This window comes from Protopterus annectens, chromosome 8.part0 (genome assembly GCF_019279795.1).
Source record: "Protopterus annectens isolate FY-2018-M chromosome 8.part0, PAN1.0, whole genome shotgun sequence".
Taxonomy (NCBI): Eukaryota; Metazoa; Chordata; order Ceratodontiformes; family Protopteridae; genus Protopterus; species Protopterus annectens.
This window is the reverse complement of record NC_056741.1, coordinates 1,684,802,314-1,684,821,027: the sequence shown is the minus strand read 5'-3', so window position 1 is coordinate 1,684,821,027 and position 18,714 is coordinate 1,684,802,314.

The window sequence follows — 18,714 nt, the reverse complement described above, 5'->3', positions numbered from 1 at the left end:
AGAAAAGCTCCACACATAACGTAATAAAGGCAGACAGACAAGTTGTCAATACAGACAGCCAACATAATAGAATTGTACACCAGCCTGTTAATTAAATCAACATACATGTAAGGAAGTCAAACCGTTTAGAGTCATACACAATGTACCGTTGGTTTCAAAGCAATCCTACCTAAAGCATAATGGTTATGCAATAAGGCAAAAGCCATATACATAATAGTTAGGGCTCAGAAGGGTAGAGAAGTAGAAGGAGTATGACACATACAATGATATGGAAGAGGCAGGAGTCAAGAAGGGAAGTGAGGAAAAGAAGGAAGACAGTCAAGAGGAGGTGGGAGGGATGGGAGAAGTAGGTCAGAGCATAGAAGGACATCAAGGTGAAAGAAACAGGGTAGAAGCTAGTTTCTATGCACAATGAGGGGTTAAAGGTGAAGAGAGGGTAGGGAGAGGGACGTTAGCCTGGACTCCAAGAAGAACAAAGCCAGTGGTTTTGGAAGTACAGTTTGAGTTGACGTTTGAAGAGAGGTAAGGGTGAGATTAGAGTTAACTCCTGGTATGTACATATGACTGTTCTGTGCGCTGTTACTTCATGCACGCATAAGGTGTGCATGTGGTATGTATCTGTCATCACGATATATATACAGACATGATGTGCAGCTGATGTGTATAAGGGAACTAGTGTACTACTGTACTGTATGATGTGCAAAACGAATGGCACACATGTGCCCACTGACATTACTCTCTTCACACTTCCAGGTCCCTCCCATCTAGCAATGAGGCAGGCCATACATGCTGGTGAGTCTTTTTAACATTATCTGTAAAACAATTTATAAAACTAGGAAGAGTAGTGTAACTCTGTAGTAGACATGCTGGTGACTGTGTTCACAATAACTGTAATTGACAGGTAGTAAATTGAGTAGTGTAACACGGTACTGATGTGTGTGTTTACTGTGGGGTGTGCATGTGTGCAAGTGTGCCTGCGCCCAAGTGTGCATGTGTGTTAGTGTCCATGAGTGCATGTGTCCATTTCTGAATGTGTGCATTAGTATTGAAGTGCATCTCTTTCAAATATGTATTGAGACTGTAATCTGTGTTCCATGTTTTCCTCCCATAGGTTCTGGTGCTGCTCTGGTGACCTGCAGCAGGGAACCTGAATCTTGTGCCCCAGGTACTGATGATGATGAAATGTCTGTAATGGTGCAGGAAGGTGTGTCTGGGTCCACCATTGGTCAGCCAATTGACAGTACACAGCTTTCAACCCCGTCAATGCGCACAGTCATCCTGCCGTTACATCCTTTGTCACCATTGTCCCTAGGTGATGGACAGTCAGCAGTGGGCATAGATCAGGGTAATGTGGTACCTGTGGTACATGCATCCCCACAAGGCAGCCATGAGCAAAGGCCTCCAATGGTACCACGCAGACAGTCGCCCATGGGTTCTCGTGGGGGCATCCGTGGCCGTACTGCCTCTGGCCGACGTGCCCAAGGAGGTATGTCAACCTCCACTATGTTTAGAACTGTCATGCAGGCACAGGCACATATGGAAAGGTACACCAGACAGGGTCTGAGGGAGCTGAGAGCATGCCGCATAGCCATGACAGACGGCATGCGTGATGTTGCAAATGCTATCCATAACTTCACAGATGTCGTTGACAGACGTTGTGGGGGCATAGAACAGCTGCTCCACAACCAGATGTCCATGGGCCAGGGCAATGGTGTGCGTTTGCGATGTCGACGTGGCCGTATGCCAGCAAGAGCACCAGCTGGCAGTGGCCACGGACAACAACAGGCCCACTCGCGCGCCTCAAGTGCCAGCAGCAGCCCCAGCAATGCTGGGTCTGTGCTATCATCCAGACGCCCCAGGAGACCACGTGCACGTGGCTCTGGACAGTCCCAACAGGGAACTGTGTCCAGTCAACACACCCCTGCTTCCGATGACAGTACCCAGTCTGGGTTAGTACGGATACGACCCGTAGCACCCTGCCAGGCACAGGTACCGTGTCTGTGCCCACAGACACTGATCTGGATGACCTGACAGGTGCAGTCTGTGGCTGTCCACAAAACTCTGTACATGGCAGCCATTATGTGGGACTGTGTGCGTGCTTACACACATGCAGAAACCTAACACCTAGGGCAAACACATACACACACACACACACACTGCACCAACAACGGTCCACCCTGTACTGCTGCCCCTCACAAACACACATACACACACATGTCAATTGGTGTTACCAGTGGCCGGCTTGGGCATACCTAACCCACACCCTGTGCATATGATGACACTGTGCCACCTCCTGCATACTACAACATCGGTGCAGGTAAAGGTAAACACGTTGCTGATGCACAGGGTGACTACATAGATGTGTATAAGTAGTAACATGTTGGTAACTGTTGACTGTTGCAGTATAAATGTGTGTATATCCCAGCAGTCCTGCTGCAGTAACTGTATGAATGTCCTCAATTGTTATCTGCACCCATACTACTTAACAAAGTGTACCAGCTGCACACCATCACATGCTAACATTGACTATGGCAATGCGCATCTTGTGCTGTTATGTAGATTCAGCTACATGTATCTGTTCTGTTACACATGCATTTATACACACCCTGCTACCCACACACATGCACATGCTCACCTGCCATTCCCATTATTTATCACCCTACATGAGTAGCTGTTGATACATGACAGGTACACATTTCAGAAGTGCACTATGTTGTTTACTACTGGCATCCCCTTCTCTACCTGTACTCACAGGGTGCAGGCAACCTCATCAGTTGGAAGATGTAATGTGCATCAGGTACTGTAGTACCCTGATTGCCACATCAAACATGTTTCCCATACGGAAATGCACACACAGACACATCCCACATCCACACACTTGCCACATTCAGGCTTCAGAACACTATCTAGGTATATTCGGTACATGTGCATGTTACAGTAGCATGTAACACTATACTGAGTACTGGCAGTTAGTTGTCTGTTGTCATGTTGTCTGTATAGAATAAAAGAATTGTTTGATTATCCTACTCCGTTTTGTGGACATTACTTGAAGAAGTGTTACCTTACATGTGTTATCAGTACCACCACCTTCTGTTTTGTAGTTTTGTTTGTATAGGGTGCTATCAACATCACTGCTTGTTAAGGGTAATGACCACCCTGCAGTGCATAGCCCCATGTGGCAAAAGCCACATCCCACCCCATCATTGTGCACACACACTAACCCCACCAACAGTAAAACACATACTTTCCATTTGCAAGATTCAAACCCATACCTAACTGTGCAATGACAGTAGAAAGAGACACATTAGCAGAGTGTGCTATTTGCAGCAGTTGGAGAAATAGTTACTAATGCTGTACTTAGAGGGTGCTGACATCATCTGTGTGTAGGAGGAGGGATGTGCACCCTGTAGTGTGTTCTCCCAGTTGGCAAAAGGCAGTTAACCCTCCCAGCATAGTGCACACACATAAACCACACTCATACTAACACACATACATTCCCTTTGCAGGATTCAAATCCCTATCTAACTACGTTATGACACTGAAGAAAGACGCATTAGCAGAGCACGCTATGCAAATTACTGGAGGACTTTACTACAGGTGATATAGTTATACAGTCCTGACATCATCAGTGTTTCAAAAGGGGATCTGCATCCTGTACGATACTGTCACAGTTGCTAATAGGGACATTTCCCACACACACACATCGATGTGTTGGAGGTTTGCATATGTGGGGATCCAGAACTCCAGTGTGATTAGTATATGGTTTGATTGCAACAATGAGGGATATACTCCCAGTGGTGAGCAGTTTGTACTCATGTTTGTAAAGATCAGCTCTAGTATATCTGCCCCTCTTGTGGGAAGGTTGTTTACCTGTTCCATAGCCAAAGAATGTCTGATCAATGGGAACCTTAGAGCTTGGGTATTGTGGCTTGTGTAATGTTCACAGTCTATGTTTGGGTAGCTGGCATCACCCAGTATGATGGTGTTTGCAGAGTAATCTAAACTCTCCTGTGTCAGCATGAAGGCTGTGTGGGAGTCCTGAGTTTGAGAGGGTGCTGTAAGAGCTCCTCTGTGTCTCTTTCCATGTGGTCCAGGGAGGTACGTCTCAGGTTGTTTGCACCAGCATGGACAATGTCTGCCTCATAGCTGTACTTGCTGTGGAGTGACCTGTGTGCCTGTGTTATGTGGCACATTCTATCACCCAACAGGTAGCTGACTGTGACCCTCACCTTGCTCTGTCTGGAGGGCGGTACGTCTGTCAACAGCTCATGTCAAGCAAGTGCACGCCCCTCATAAATGATGTGGAAACCTTCAAAGGCCCAAGGCCTGTTGAAAATATGGACCAGACTGCAGATACCTGTATAGAGGCATTCTGTGGACACATTCAGGAATGCATGGATCATGAAGCCACATATGAAAGCATGGCCCAATTCTCCAAAGGCAGATGTCCTGGGCGCCGGACACCAGCCATAAACACACTATACAATAGAAGGATGACGCCACTACATGATACAACAACCTCCCAAAATGTGAAGGCACCACTGATGAGTATTGGAAGACAACTACAGGCACCCATATGATTGTCTAAGGCCATCTTTGAGAGAGGATTCCACAAGCCACTGAGGATAATCACAAGGCTGCCTGTAGTTATGTTAGTAACCTGGGTGGTACTACCCAGATATGCTCAGAGGTAATCCAATATGTCACACAAAATATAAAACACACAGACATTGCCATCATCCTAGTGGACAGGTTCAATGCTGCCTTCTCTCCCCACCACACCAAAAGGGAAAATATGTCCCAGCACAGTGCTTCCCCTGACATCACAGATGCTCAGGTAAGAGATGCCCTTCCCAAAGCAATAAACACTGCATCAATGGGACCAGACAGTGTCCCAGGCTGTGTCCTACATGAACCACAAGAAGAGCTACACCCAGACATAACACCACTGTTCAATCCCAGCCTTAATACACAATATGTGGCCAGAGAGTGGCATACAGCAACAGTGGTCCCTCAACATGCAGGTGGTGCCGTCACGGATCCTGGACACTACTCCCCATATGTCTGACTAGCTTTGTCTGCAAAGCTATGGCAAGGATCATCATGAACCTCACATATCTAGATATTGTGGACCTACAGACATGTCACCATACACAGTTTGGCTTTGTCAATGGCAAATCCTGCCTATCAAACCTGTTTGATTTCTTTGAAACAGTCACCAAGGCCACTGTCAAGGGGTAGGAGGTCCACACAGCCTACCTGGACCTTGCATAAGCCTTGGATATAATACCCCACTTGTGCATTCTAGGGAAGCTCACCAGTGTACATATTAACCCCTATGTCACTATGGGTATTGCACAGTGGCTCAAGGGCAGAACACACATGGTAGAATTCACATGGTAGAACATCACCAAACCCCTCTTGTGGCACCATCCTTGACTGGATCCTAGTGTCACATCCCCACTATTTCTCTGACAGTGGTACTCTTCCCGACCCTCTTAGTGATCACTTGCCAATTTTCACTCGCCGTCTCCCTTGCATCTCTTACCGCACCCATAATATCATCACTACCCGCAATGACAAAAATTTTAACCCATCAATCTTCATATATTCTCTAAAAGCAGTAAATTGGAACATTCTAAAGACACTACCTTTAGAAGACGCAGTTGCTCACTTTAACCTGACCTTCTTAGAAATACTTGATTACCAAGCCCCTATAAGAACAAAAAGAATAAAAACAAACTCTGCCCCATGGTTAACCAAAACCACACTATCTACCATGCACCTTAGAAACAAAGCCTGGAGACTCTATCTGAGAAATAAGACCCCAGAACAACATATTGCTTACAAAACCCTTCGAAATAAAGTAAAAAAGCTCATAACCTCCGACAGACAAAAATACTTCTTTACACTCCAAAACAACAATAAAACGAACCCACAACAATTCTGGAAGGATCTACTCTGCTGCAGAGGATGACGTTATCCACCAGAGCCTGGTGCGTGACTATGCCATCCTGTTCTCACGCACCACCCAGAATCAGCAGGAGAGGTCTGCACTGTGGCAAAACCTCGTTAGCAGGATAAATGATGCTGGCATGCATGATAGGACATATGAGCAGGTGAGACATCACTGCAGTGATTTGATAAGAAATGTCCGCCAGCTGCTGCAGATATCCGCAGGCAACAGGTTGCCACAGGTGGGGTGGCTACACATCCCCCTCACCAGACAGGAGGGGCTACTGCTAAGTGTTGTGATCCAGCCCCAGAACAACAGCAACAATCATGCATCCTGATGGAGGTTGGATCCACACAGCAGCAAGACAGCGGCGTGCAGGTAAGATGCCATATTCATTTATTGTTATTACTTTTACATTTGTTGACCCAGATAGTCTAGCTGGATATAAGTTCATTTTCAGTAGAGGCCTGTGGAGAAAAGCTCCACACATAACGTAATAAAGGCAGACAGACAAGTTGTCAATACAGACAGCCAACATAATAGAATTGTACACCAGCCTGTTAATTAAATCAACATACATGTAAGGAAGTCAAACCGCTTAGAGTCATACACAATGTACCGCTGGTTTCAAAGCAATCCTACCTAAAGCATAATGGTTATGCAATAAGGCAAAAGCCATATACATAATAGTTAGGGCTCAGAAGGGTAGAGAAGTAGAAGGAGTATGACACATACAATGATATGGAAGAGGCAGGAGTCAAGAAGGGAAGTGAGGAAAAGAAGGAAGACAGTCAAGAGGAGGTGGGAGGGATGGGAGAAGTAGGTCAGAGCATAGAAGGACATCAAGGTGAAAGAAACAGGGTAGAAGCTAGTTTCTATGCACAATGAGGGGTTAAAGGTGAAGAGAGGGTAGGGAGAGGGACGTTAGCCTGGACTCCAAGAAGAACAAAGCCAGTGGTTTTGGAAGTACAGTTTGAGTTGACGGTGAAGAGAGGTAAGGGTGAGATTAGAGTTAACTCCTGGTATGTACATATGACTGTTCTGTACGCTGTTACTTCATGCACGCATAAGGTGTGCATGTGGTATGTATCTGTCATCACGATATATATACAGACATGATGTGCAGCTGATGTGTATAAGGGAACTAGTGTACTACTGTACTGTATGATGTGCAAAACGAATGGCACACATGTGCCCACTGACATTACTCTCTTCACACTTCCAGGTCCCTCCCATCTAGCAATGAGGCAGGCCATACATGCTGGTGAGTCTTTTTAACATTATCTGTAAAACAATTTATAAAACTAGGAAGAGTAGTGTAACTCTGTAGTAGACATGCTGGTGACTGTGTTCACAATAACTGTAATTGACAGGTAGTAAATTGAGTAGTGTAACACGGTACTGATGTGTGTGTTTACTGTGGGTGTGCATGTGTGCAAGTGTGCCTGCGCCCAAGTGTGCATGTGTGTTAGTGTCCATGAGTGCATGTGTCCATTTCTGAATGTGTGCATTAGTATTGAAGTGCATCTCTTTCAAATATGTATTGAGACTGTAATCTGTGTTCCATGTTTTCCTCCCATAGGTTCTGGTGCTGCTCTGGTGACCTGCAGCACCGAACCTGAATCTTGTGCCCCAGGTACTGATGATGATGAAATGTCTGTAATGGTGCAGGAAGGTGTGTCTGGGTCCACCATTGGTCAGCCAATTGACAGTACACAGCTTTCAACCCCGACAATGCGCACAGTCATCCTGCCGTTACATCCTTTGTCACCATTGTCCCTAGGTGATGGACAGTCAGCAGTGGGCATAGATCAGGGTAATGTGGTACCTGTGGTACATGCATCCCCACAAGGCAGCCATGAGCAAAGGCCTCCAATGGTACCACGCAGACAGTCGCCCATGGGTTCTCGTGGGGGCATCCGTGGCCGTACTGCCTCTGGCCGACGTGCCCAAGGAGGTATGTCAACCTCCACTATGTTTAGAACTGTCATGCAGGCACAGGCACATATGGAAAGGTACACCAGACAGGGTCTGAGGGAGCTGAGAGCATGCCGCATAGCCATGACAGACGGCATGCGTGATGTTGCAAATGCTATCCATAACTTCACAGATGTCGTTGACAGACGTTGTGGGGGCATAGAACAGCTGCTCCACAACCAGATGTCCATGGGCCAGGGCAATGGTGTGCGTTTGCGATGTCGACGTGGCCGTATGCCAGCAAGAGCACCAGCTGGCAGTGGCCACGGACAACAACAGGCCCACTCGCGCGCCTCAAGTGCCAGCAGCAGCCCCAGCAATGCTGGGTCTGTGCTATCATCCAGACGCCCCAGGAGACCACGTGCACGTGGCTCTGGACAGTCCCAACAGGGAACTGTGTCCAGTCAACACACCCCTGCTTCCGATGACAGTACCCAGTCTGGGTTAGTACCGGATACGGCCCGTAGCACCCCTGCCAGGCACAGGTACCGTGTCTGTGCCCACAGACACTGATCTGGATGACCTGACAGGTGCAGTCTGTGGCTGTCCACAAAACTCTGTACATGGCAGCCATTATGTGGGACTGTGCGTGCTTACACACATGCAGAAACCTAACACCTAGGGCAAACACATACACACACACACACACACTGCACCAACAACGGTCCACCCTGTACTGCTGCCCCTCACAAACACACATACACACACATGTCAATTGGTGTTACCAGTGGCCGGCTTGGGCATACCTAACCCACACCCTGTGCATATGATGACACTGTGCCACCTCCTGCATACTACAACATCGGTGCAGGTAAAGGTAAACACGTTGCTGATGCACAGGGTGACTACATAGATGTGTATAAGTAGTAACATGTTGGTAACTGTTGACTGTTGCAGTATAAATGTGTGTATATCCCAGCAGTCCTGCTGCAGTAACTGTATGAATGTCCTCAATTGTTATCTGCACCCATACTACTTAACAAAGTGTACCAGCTGCACACCATCACATGCTAACATTGACTATGGCAATGCGCATCTTGTGCTGTTATGTAGATTCAGCTACATGTATCTGTTCTGTTACACATGCATTTATACACACCCTGCTACCCACACACATGCACATGCTCACCTGCCATTCCCATTATTTATCACCCTACATGAGTAGCTGTTGATACATGACAGGTACACATTTCAGAAGTGCACTATGTTGTTTACTACTGGCATCCCCTTCTCTACCTGTACTCACAGGGTGCAGGCAACCTCATCAGTTGGAAGATGTAATGTGCATCAGGTACTGTAGTACCCTGATTGCCACATCAAACATGTTTCCCATACGGAAATGCACACACAGACACATCCCACATCCACACACTTGCCACATTCAGGCTTCAGAACACTATCTAGGTATATTCGGTACATGTGCATGTTACAGTAGCATGTAACACTATACTGAGTACTGGCAGTTAGTTGTCTGTTGTCATGTTGTCTGTATAGAATAAAAGAATTGTTTGATTATCCTACTCCGTTTGTGGACATTACTTGAAGAAGTGTTACCTTACATGTGTTATCAGTACCACCACCTTCTGTTTTGTAGTTTTGTTTGTATAGGGTGCTATCAACATCACTGCTTGTTAAGGGTAATGACCACCCTGCAGTGCATAGCCCCATGTGGCAAAAGCCACATCCCACCCCATCATTGTGCACACACACTAACCCCACCAACAGTAAAACACATACTTTCCATTTGCAAGATTCAAACCCATACCTAACTGTGCAATGACAGTAGAAAGAGACACATTAGCAGAGTGTGCTATTTGCAGCAGTTGGAGAAATAGTTACTAATGCTGTACTTAGAGGGTGCTGACATCATCTGTGTGTAGGAGGAGGGATGTGCACCCTGTAGTGTGTTCTCCCAGTTGGCAAAAGGCAGTTAACCCTCCCAGCATAGTGCACACACATAAACCACACTCATACTAACACACATACATTCCCTTTGCAGGATTCAAACCCCTATCTAACTACGTTATGACACTGAAGAAAGACGCATTAGCAGAGCACGCTATGCAAATTACTGGAGGACTTTACTACAGGTGATATAGTTATACAGTCCTGACATCATCAGTGTTTCAAAAGGGGGATCTGCATCCTGTACGATACTGTCACAGTTGCTAATAGGGACATTTCCCACACACACACATCGATGTGTTGGAGGTTTGCATATGTGGGGGATCCAGAACTCCAGTGTGATTAGTATATGGTTTGATTGCAACAATGAGGGATATACTCCCAGTGGTGAGCAGTTTGTACTCATGTTTGTAAAGATCAGCTCTAGTATATCTGCCCCTCTTGTGGGAAGGTTGTTTACCTGTTCCATAGCCAAAGAATGTCTGATCAATGGGAACCTTAGAGCTTGGGTATTGTGGCTTGTGTAATGTTCACAGTCTATGTTTGGGTAGCTGGCATCACCCAGTATGATGGTGTTTGCAGAGTAATCTAAACTCTCCTGTGTCAGCATGAAGGCTGTGTGGGAGTCCTGAGTTTGAGAGGGTGCTGTAAGAGCTCCTCTGTGTCTCTTTCCATGTGGTCCAGGGAGGTACGTCTCAGGTTGTTTGCACCAGCATGGACAATGTCTGCCTCATAGCTGTACTTGCTGTGGAGTGACCTGTGTGCCTGTGTTATGTGGCACATTCTATCACCCAACAGGTAGCTGACTGTGACCCTCACCTTGCTCTGTCTGGAGGGCGGCACGCCTGTCAACAGCTCATGTCAAGCAAGTGCACGCCTCATAAATGATGTGGAAACCTTCAAAGGCCCAAGGCCTGTTGAAAATATGGACCAGACTGCAGATACCTGTATAGAGGCATTCTGTGGACACATTCAGGAATGCATGGATCATGAAGCCACATATGAAAGCATGGCCCAATTCTCCAAAGGCAGATGTCCTGGCCGGACACCAGCCATAAACACACTATACAATAGAAGGATGACGCCACTACATGATACAACAACCTCCCAAAATGTGAAGGCACCACTGATGAGTATTGGAAGACAACTACAGGCACCCATATGATTGTCTAAGGCCATCTTTGAGAGAGGATTCCACAAGCCACTGAGGATAATCACAAGGCTGCCTGTAGTTATGTTAGTAACCTGGGTGGTACTACCCAGATATGCTCAGAGGTAATCCAATATGTCACACAAAATATAAAACACACAGACATTGCCATCATCCTAGTGGACAGGTTCAATGCTGCCTTCTCTCCCAACCACACCAAAAGGGAAAATATGTCTCGCAGCACAGTGCTTCCCCCCCTGACATCACAGATGCTCAGGTAAGAGATGCCCTTCCCAAAGCAATAAACACTGCATCAATGGGACCAGACAGTGTCCCAGGCTGTGTCCTACATGAACCACAAGAAGAGCTACACCCAGACATAACACCACTGTTCAATCCCAGCCTTAATACACAATATGTGGCCAGAGAGTGGCATACAGCAACAGTGGTCCCTCAACATGCAGGTGGTGCCGCCAGGGAGCCTGGACACTACTCGCCTCATATGTCTGACTAGCTTTGTCTGCAAAGCTATGGCAAGGATCATCATGAACCTCACATATCTAGATATTGTGGACCTACAGACATGTCACCATACACAGTTTGGCTTTGTCAATGGCAAATCCTGCCTATCAAACCTGTTTGATTTCTTTGAAACAGTCACCAAGGCCACTGTCAAGGGTAGGAGGTCCACACAGCCTACCTGGACCTTGCATAAGCCTTGGATATAATACCCCACTTGTGCATTCTAGGGAAGCTCACCAGTGTACATATTAACCCCTATGTCACTATGGGTATTGCACAGTGGCTCAAGGGCAGAACACACATGGTAGAATTCACATGGTAGAACATCACCAAACCCCTCTTGTGGCACCATCCTTGACTGGATCCTAGTGTCACATCCCCACTATTTCTCTGACAGTGGTACTCTTCCCGACCCTCTTAGTGATCACTTGCCAATTTTCACTGCCGTCTCCCTTGCATCTCTTATCAAGACCCATAATATCATCACTACCCGCAATGACAAAAATTTTAACCCATCAATCTTCATATATTCTCTAAAAGCAGTAAATTGGAACATTCTAAAGACACTACCTTTAGAAGACGAGTTGCTCACTTTAACCTGACCTTCTTAGAAATACTTGATTACCAAGCCCTATAAGAACAAAAAGAATAAAACAAACTCTGCCCCATGGTTAACCAAACCACACTATCTACCATGCACCTTAGAAACAAAGCCTGAGACTCTATCTGAGAAATAAGACCCCAGAACAACATATTGCTTACAAAACCCTTCAAATAAAGTAAAAAGCTCATAACCTCCGACAGACAAAAATACTTTACACTCCAAAACAACAATAAACGAACCCACAACAATTCTGGAAGGGATCTCCACCCTCCTAAACCCCAGTAAACCACACACCCCAACTCCAGACCCAAATAGCCCAGAGCTAGATCTAGCTACACAGTTCAACTCATTTTTCATCGAATCTATTAGCAAACTTACATCCTCCCTTCACACACCCCTCCTCTTCACCTAATACACCCCTAATCTCTCCTGCAAATAACCCTCCCGTCATCACCACTTCCACCACTTTCTCCTCTTCTCACTGTCGATCTTCCACCTCTTCCACTACTCTAACCCCTCTTCACCCATATCTTCCTCAAGTTCTCTCTCTCCCAACGTTTCTCTATTCTCATTTAAACCTATCCCCACTTCCACCATAAAGAAACTCCTTCAGAAACTAAAGCCATGCACCAACGCCCAGACAACATACCCTCTTATTTCCTAAGTATATAGAGAAGCAATTGCCTATCCCATCAGCATTCTAATCAACCGCTCCATCCATGAATGTACAGTACCTATACTATGGAAGCAAGCCTTCATCATCCCTCCATAAAGGAGGCAACAATTGCAATATCAATAACTTCCGCCCTATTGCTATCCTCTCCCTATATCTAAAATCCTGGAAAAGTGTATCCAGCTTCAACTCCTACCACACCTCATAGATAACAACCTTTTAACCCCTACACAACACGGATTCAGGCCAAATCATAGCACCATGACAGCCCTCCTGTCCTTTCTTGAGACAGTTAATAGAGCACGCGACCGCCACATTGTTTCCACCTTACTACTAGACCTCTCCAAGGCCTTCGATACTATTTCACATAGCCTGCTCCTATCCAAACTATCAGAACTTAACCTTTCTCCCACCTCCATAAATTGGTTCTCCAGTTATTTATCAAACAGACACCAAGTAATATGGAAAAAGGCCACTTCCTTTCCTTACTACCCCACTGGAGTTCCCCAAGGATCTATTCTTGGTCCTATCCTCTTTAATATATTTATAAATGACTTCCACAAATCCATCCCACTTGCAAACATCATCCAATATGCAGACGATTCTACAATTATCTGCTCTGCCACCTCCCCCTCTTCTCCAAAACTGACTCAGGAAGCTTTCTCAATTACTGAGCATTGGATGAAAATAAATCACTTGGCACTCAACACCTCCAAAACAAAACTAATGGTATTTACCCTCCAAATCTACTTCTTTGACACAAACTCTTTCTCAATTACCAGCCAAAACAACTCACCCTTGAACTGGTATCTGAAACCAAGCTACTAGGTGTTCTAATTGACAATCAACTTAAATTCAACTCCCATCTACAACTAAATATTAAGAAAACTCATCAAAACTAGGTATGCTCTATCAAAATCAGTATCTTACTAGTTCCTCCAAATCCACTCTCGCTTCCTCCTTTCTCATTCCCTTCTTTCACGGAGCTCCATTACTGACTAATCTTCAGTCCTCTCTAAAAAGCCAGCTTTCCTCCTGTTATAACAAAATTGCCAAATTCGCTAATAGCCATAGGTCTTCCACCCACCACTGTTCCTCTCTCCAAAAACTAAATTGGCTCGAACTACCTAATCATCTTAACTATATACAGCTGACTTTAGCCCATAAGCTTATTTTCAACCCTCTCTTTGTCCCTCTCTGTCTTCTGCCTTCAAAATGCACCTTCCAAATAGAGTCTTAAGGTCCAACAATCAAAACCTACTAGAAGTCCATAAACCATCTCACCCCCCAGGTAAACACTTATTATCCTCTAACCTTTCTCGTCTCTGGAACTCTCTCCCACCATCCATCCGTACCACCTCTAATCACTACCTATTCAAAAAATCTCTTCACTCACATCTTATGTCCCAATGGGACTGTTCTTGCTCCCACCCCTCATAAATATATGTCATCCTACCTCCTGTATGCTTTCAGGCTCAACTTTACCTAACAAAGCTTGTTTCCTTCTGAATAATTTACACTCTAATGTAATGTTGTGCTCCTTCTCCAACACAACTCTGCTATGTTATCACCTTATTGTCTCAGCTCACGTACATCACATTAATATTCTTTTATTGTATTTTTGAATACTTCTTGACTTTTGAACTAAATGTTTTACCCACTACTTGTATAATTTAATAATAGTTAGCTATCTTGTGAATGTAACTCAGTTTTTATGTGCTGGAGCTTTTCTCCCCAGGACTCCATTGAAAACGGGTTCTTTTGGCCCAATGGACTATCCTGGTAAACCAACTGCAAATAAATAAATAAATAAATAAAAAGAATTGCTGGAGCCATGTCAGCCTCCAACCTGGTACAAGTGGTGTCCCACAAGGCACAGCCCTAGGAGCTGTCATGTTCATTATATATTTGTCATAGGTACAGGCCAACATGGAAGTACTGTGGCTCAGCAAGTCGCAGGTGACTGCAGACCGAACACCATAATCAACTCACCAGCTAACACACGCATCCTCCAAAAGGGACTCTTGCAAACACACGACTTGTGCCACAGCCATGGCCTCAACGTGAATGACAGAAAGAGTATAGTCATCCCCTTTGTCAAACACTAAGTGACCACAACGTACCACATATGTGTTAATCCAGTAAGTGCAGACCAAGGAATTATGGACCTTGGGGTACACAGGTTGATAGCATTCTACCATTTGACAACAACATGGACAAAGTGGTTAGGTAAGCATGTTATATGGGCCACATCATCATGGGATCCACATGTAGGCCGGGGAGGACATTGTGCCCCTTTACTCATCCCTCATCATGCCCATAATTGACTATGATGAACCTGTCGGCATGCACCTTACCAGACACCTGCAGCAACTGGAGCTACCACATATGTACCTCGACAAGGATCAAAGTGCTCAAACAGATGCCACATACTGACTGGTTAAAGTAGCAGCAGCTCTACTCAGTGACATACTGCCTCTTCATAGGCAATCTGTGCCTGACATAGAAGGCCAGGTCATACCCTCACGTAATGGCCATGCTGCATCTCAGAATATCCAGATCCCACCAGGATACACGCTGGAAATACTTGAACCTCAGGAGTGATATACATAGGACATGGTGGAGGGGCACATTCACAACTCAGAGGCTCCCTTCATTCCTGATTATTATCCCAATAGAGGTTAGGCAGACTGACTCAGTGACTATCTTCAAGAGCGATATTAATGACTGGATGTGACATTGTAGGGTTACCCTGGGTATAAATCCAAAAAACCAAATCGAAGGCACGAAACACCAGCAAGGTTCCACAGTTTAATGACTGAACAAAAGAATCAAACAGTATTCCATCCACAAAAATAAACGCTCTTAACTAAAAAATTGCGTTTTCGTCGTTCCTCACTGTGACTTCATCAGATACAATCAATTAAATTAATTAGAGCATTAAATACAAAAAACTTTTAAAAAACAACCAATTAATCAAAGTGCATTTCTAAGTAACCAATCAATAAACATTCCTCATGAATATTAAAATCTAAACTAACCCATGTTAAAAACAACTTTTTTGCTAAAACATTTTAATAAATAAATACGTTAAAAACATTAACTGTGGTATATTTATTCAACAAATAAGAATAGTTTAATAAAGTCTATGCAGTTCGAGATAAAAAATTCCTAAGTTAATATAAAAGCAAATTTGTGTTTAGAAGATTGATTTCATTTTGAGTGGTGTATCAATTCTAAGTAAATAGCACCATCTATTGGCCTTTCTATAAATTGCAAGCTTCAAGAAATAAATTCTTTTATAAGTTTTTTAAATGTTTGCTGCTTTTATTTTTAATACAGGGACCATGGATAGACTTTCATTTAGCCCAGGTTTTTTAGTGGCATTAAGGTATATTTGCCACCATAGTTCCCTATAGGCTAATCTTTCCTCCCATAGTCCCCCTCTTACATCTTTTTCCACTTGTTCTATAACAAAAAATTCAAAAAATGCCTCTGTACATTCCTTTGTATGTCTAAATAAAGCGTTAGTATCTTTTGCTTTAGAAATCTCATAAAGATGTTCATATATCCTCCTCCTCAGGACGCGTTCTGTTTTACCTATATAGAAGGAATTGCATTTTTTACAAATACTAATATATACTACACCCTTTGTCTCACAATTATAAAAGCCATTACTTCTTATGATTTTATTCTTCCTACTAGGAATGGTAATTTCACCAACATTTAACATATTAACACATTGATTACAATGACCACACTTGTAGCTACCTTTCCTTTTTTGACCTTCCATCCCTTCACTTGTTAAATTCCTTCTAGTTTGGGTTTCTAAAATGTTCTTTATAGACCTGGCATTCCTATATATAATCTTAGGAGTCCAATTAATCATGCCATTTATGTCAGAAAGGGCCTGGAATCTTTTCCATTCTTTTCTAAATAAATCACTGACCCTTATATTTGACACATTATACTCCATAATGAGGGCCTGCTCATATTTGTTTTCATTATCAATGTTAGCAATCTCATTTTCAATAATATTTTTTGTTATTAATTTTTGTCCCTTTATTGGCTGAAACCTAGAATATCTTCCCAATTCCACCTCTGTTCTTAACTTTGTTATAAAGTCCTTAGGATAACCCCTTTCTTCGAACATTTTACTTAATAGGTTGCATTCGATAAGAAAATCTTCACTAGTGCTGGTCATTCTACTACCCCTCACAAACTGTCCCTTGACAATATTCTTCTTACAATGTGAGGGGTGTGCACTAGTGAAGTGAAGAAAGGAATTACAAAAAGTTTTCTTTCTATAGACTTTTGTTTCAAAATCCATTCCCTTCTTGTATACTTCTACGTCCAAATAAACCAGTCTATCTTTTGAAAGGGAGTAAGTAAATTTTAAGAAATTGGTGGAATTACTAATATATTCAAAAAATTCATTGAATCTTGCTATTCCTCCTATCCAGAAGATAACTATGTCATCTAAAAAGCGACGGTACAAAGTCCAGCAGTCTTTGTAACAAGAATTGATTATATAATCTTCTTCCCACTTTGCTAGAACAATATCAGCATAAATGGGTCCACAAGCTGCGCCTATTGCCGTACCCTGAATCTGTTGATAGTATTCACCTTGGAAGGTAAAAAAATTATACCTCATTACCAAGTCCACTAACCCTGTAACAGTACTTTTTTCAGCCAATGTCAATTTAGTATTTTTATAAACCATTTCTTCAAACATAAACAGGCCCTCGTTATGTGGAATGCATGTGAACAGGTCTACAACGTCGATGGTAATAAAAATTAATTCATCATTATATAGGTCCTGACCAATACATCTAAGAAAATCCCAGGAATCTCTCAATGTATATTTGTTCCCAGTACTTATATGTTTTACCTTATGGTCCACATATTTAGCCATTGGAAGCGTCTTTGACCCTGCTGCTGACACAATAGGTCTCAAAGGTGGATCTTCCAAGTTTTTGTGGACCTTAGGTATCCCAAATATAGATGGTATTCGTGGTTTTTCCACATGTAAGTATTCAAAGGTTTTTCTGTCTATTGATCCTTCATAAAGGTAGCTATTTAATAAGTAATCAATCTTGTAATAAGCTAAATTAATTTCATTTAGTGAGACTGGGGTGTATTTTCTTGTATCATTTAGTATAAAATTCATTTTTCCTTCATATATAATATTGTCCATGAAGACTATACCCCCACCCTTGTCTGGTTTCATTATTCTCAGGTCATTGTTATTTTTTAACTCGTACAAAGTTTCTTTTTCTTCCTTGGAAAGATTAAAATCCATTTCATTTTCTTCGTACAATTGCCTAATGTCATTTTCTAACATATTTTCAAAATTTTTGACCTGTGGGTGCAAGGGTGGGTTGTATGTACTTCTACGCACTAGAACTGAGTCCTGAGGAGGCAGGCCGCTTTTGTCATTAGAATCCCCAGAGGCAAACAAAATACAAAGATTAATTTTCCTAAGAAAAAGCTTGACATCTATAATAGTATTACCCTGGGTATCACTTATGTGTCACTGTGAGAAAGAGGCACAGTATACTAACCTTGGAAAAGGGCATAGCAAGACAGATTCACAATGCATGTTGAAAGGCACACACATTCTGGCTAGGTGGATACATGCCCTGGGCAGATATCCCTGTACAAACCTATGGACCTATGTCTCTTTTTCACCATTGGCCCTATGTGCTGTCAATCACCAATGTAATCTCAATACTCCGGTAGCATGTGCAAAGGTCAGTTGTCAGTCACCTCTATGGTACAGTTGTGGAATATGTGTGTCATGTAGTAATGTCACAGCTGCCACATGTACACAGTCAACCCTATCCCCTACCCATTGATGTACATCACATGTATGAGATGGAAACACATGGCCAAACTGTAACAACAACATACAAGTCAGTCAGATG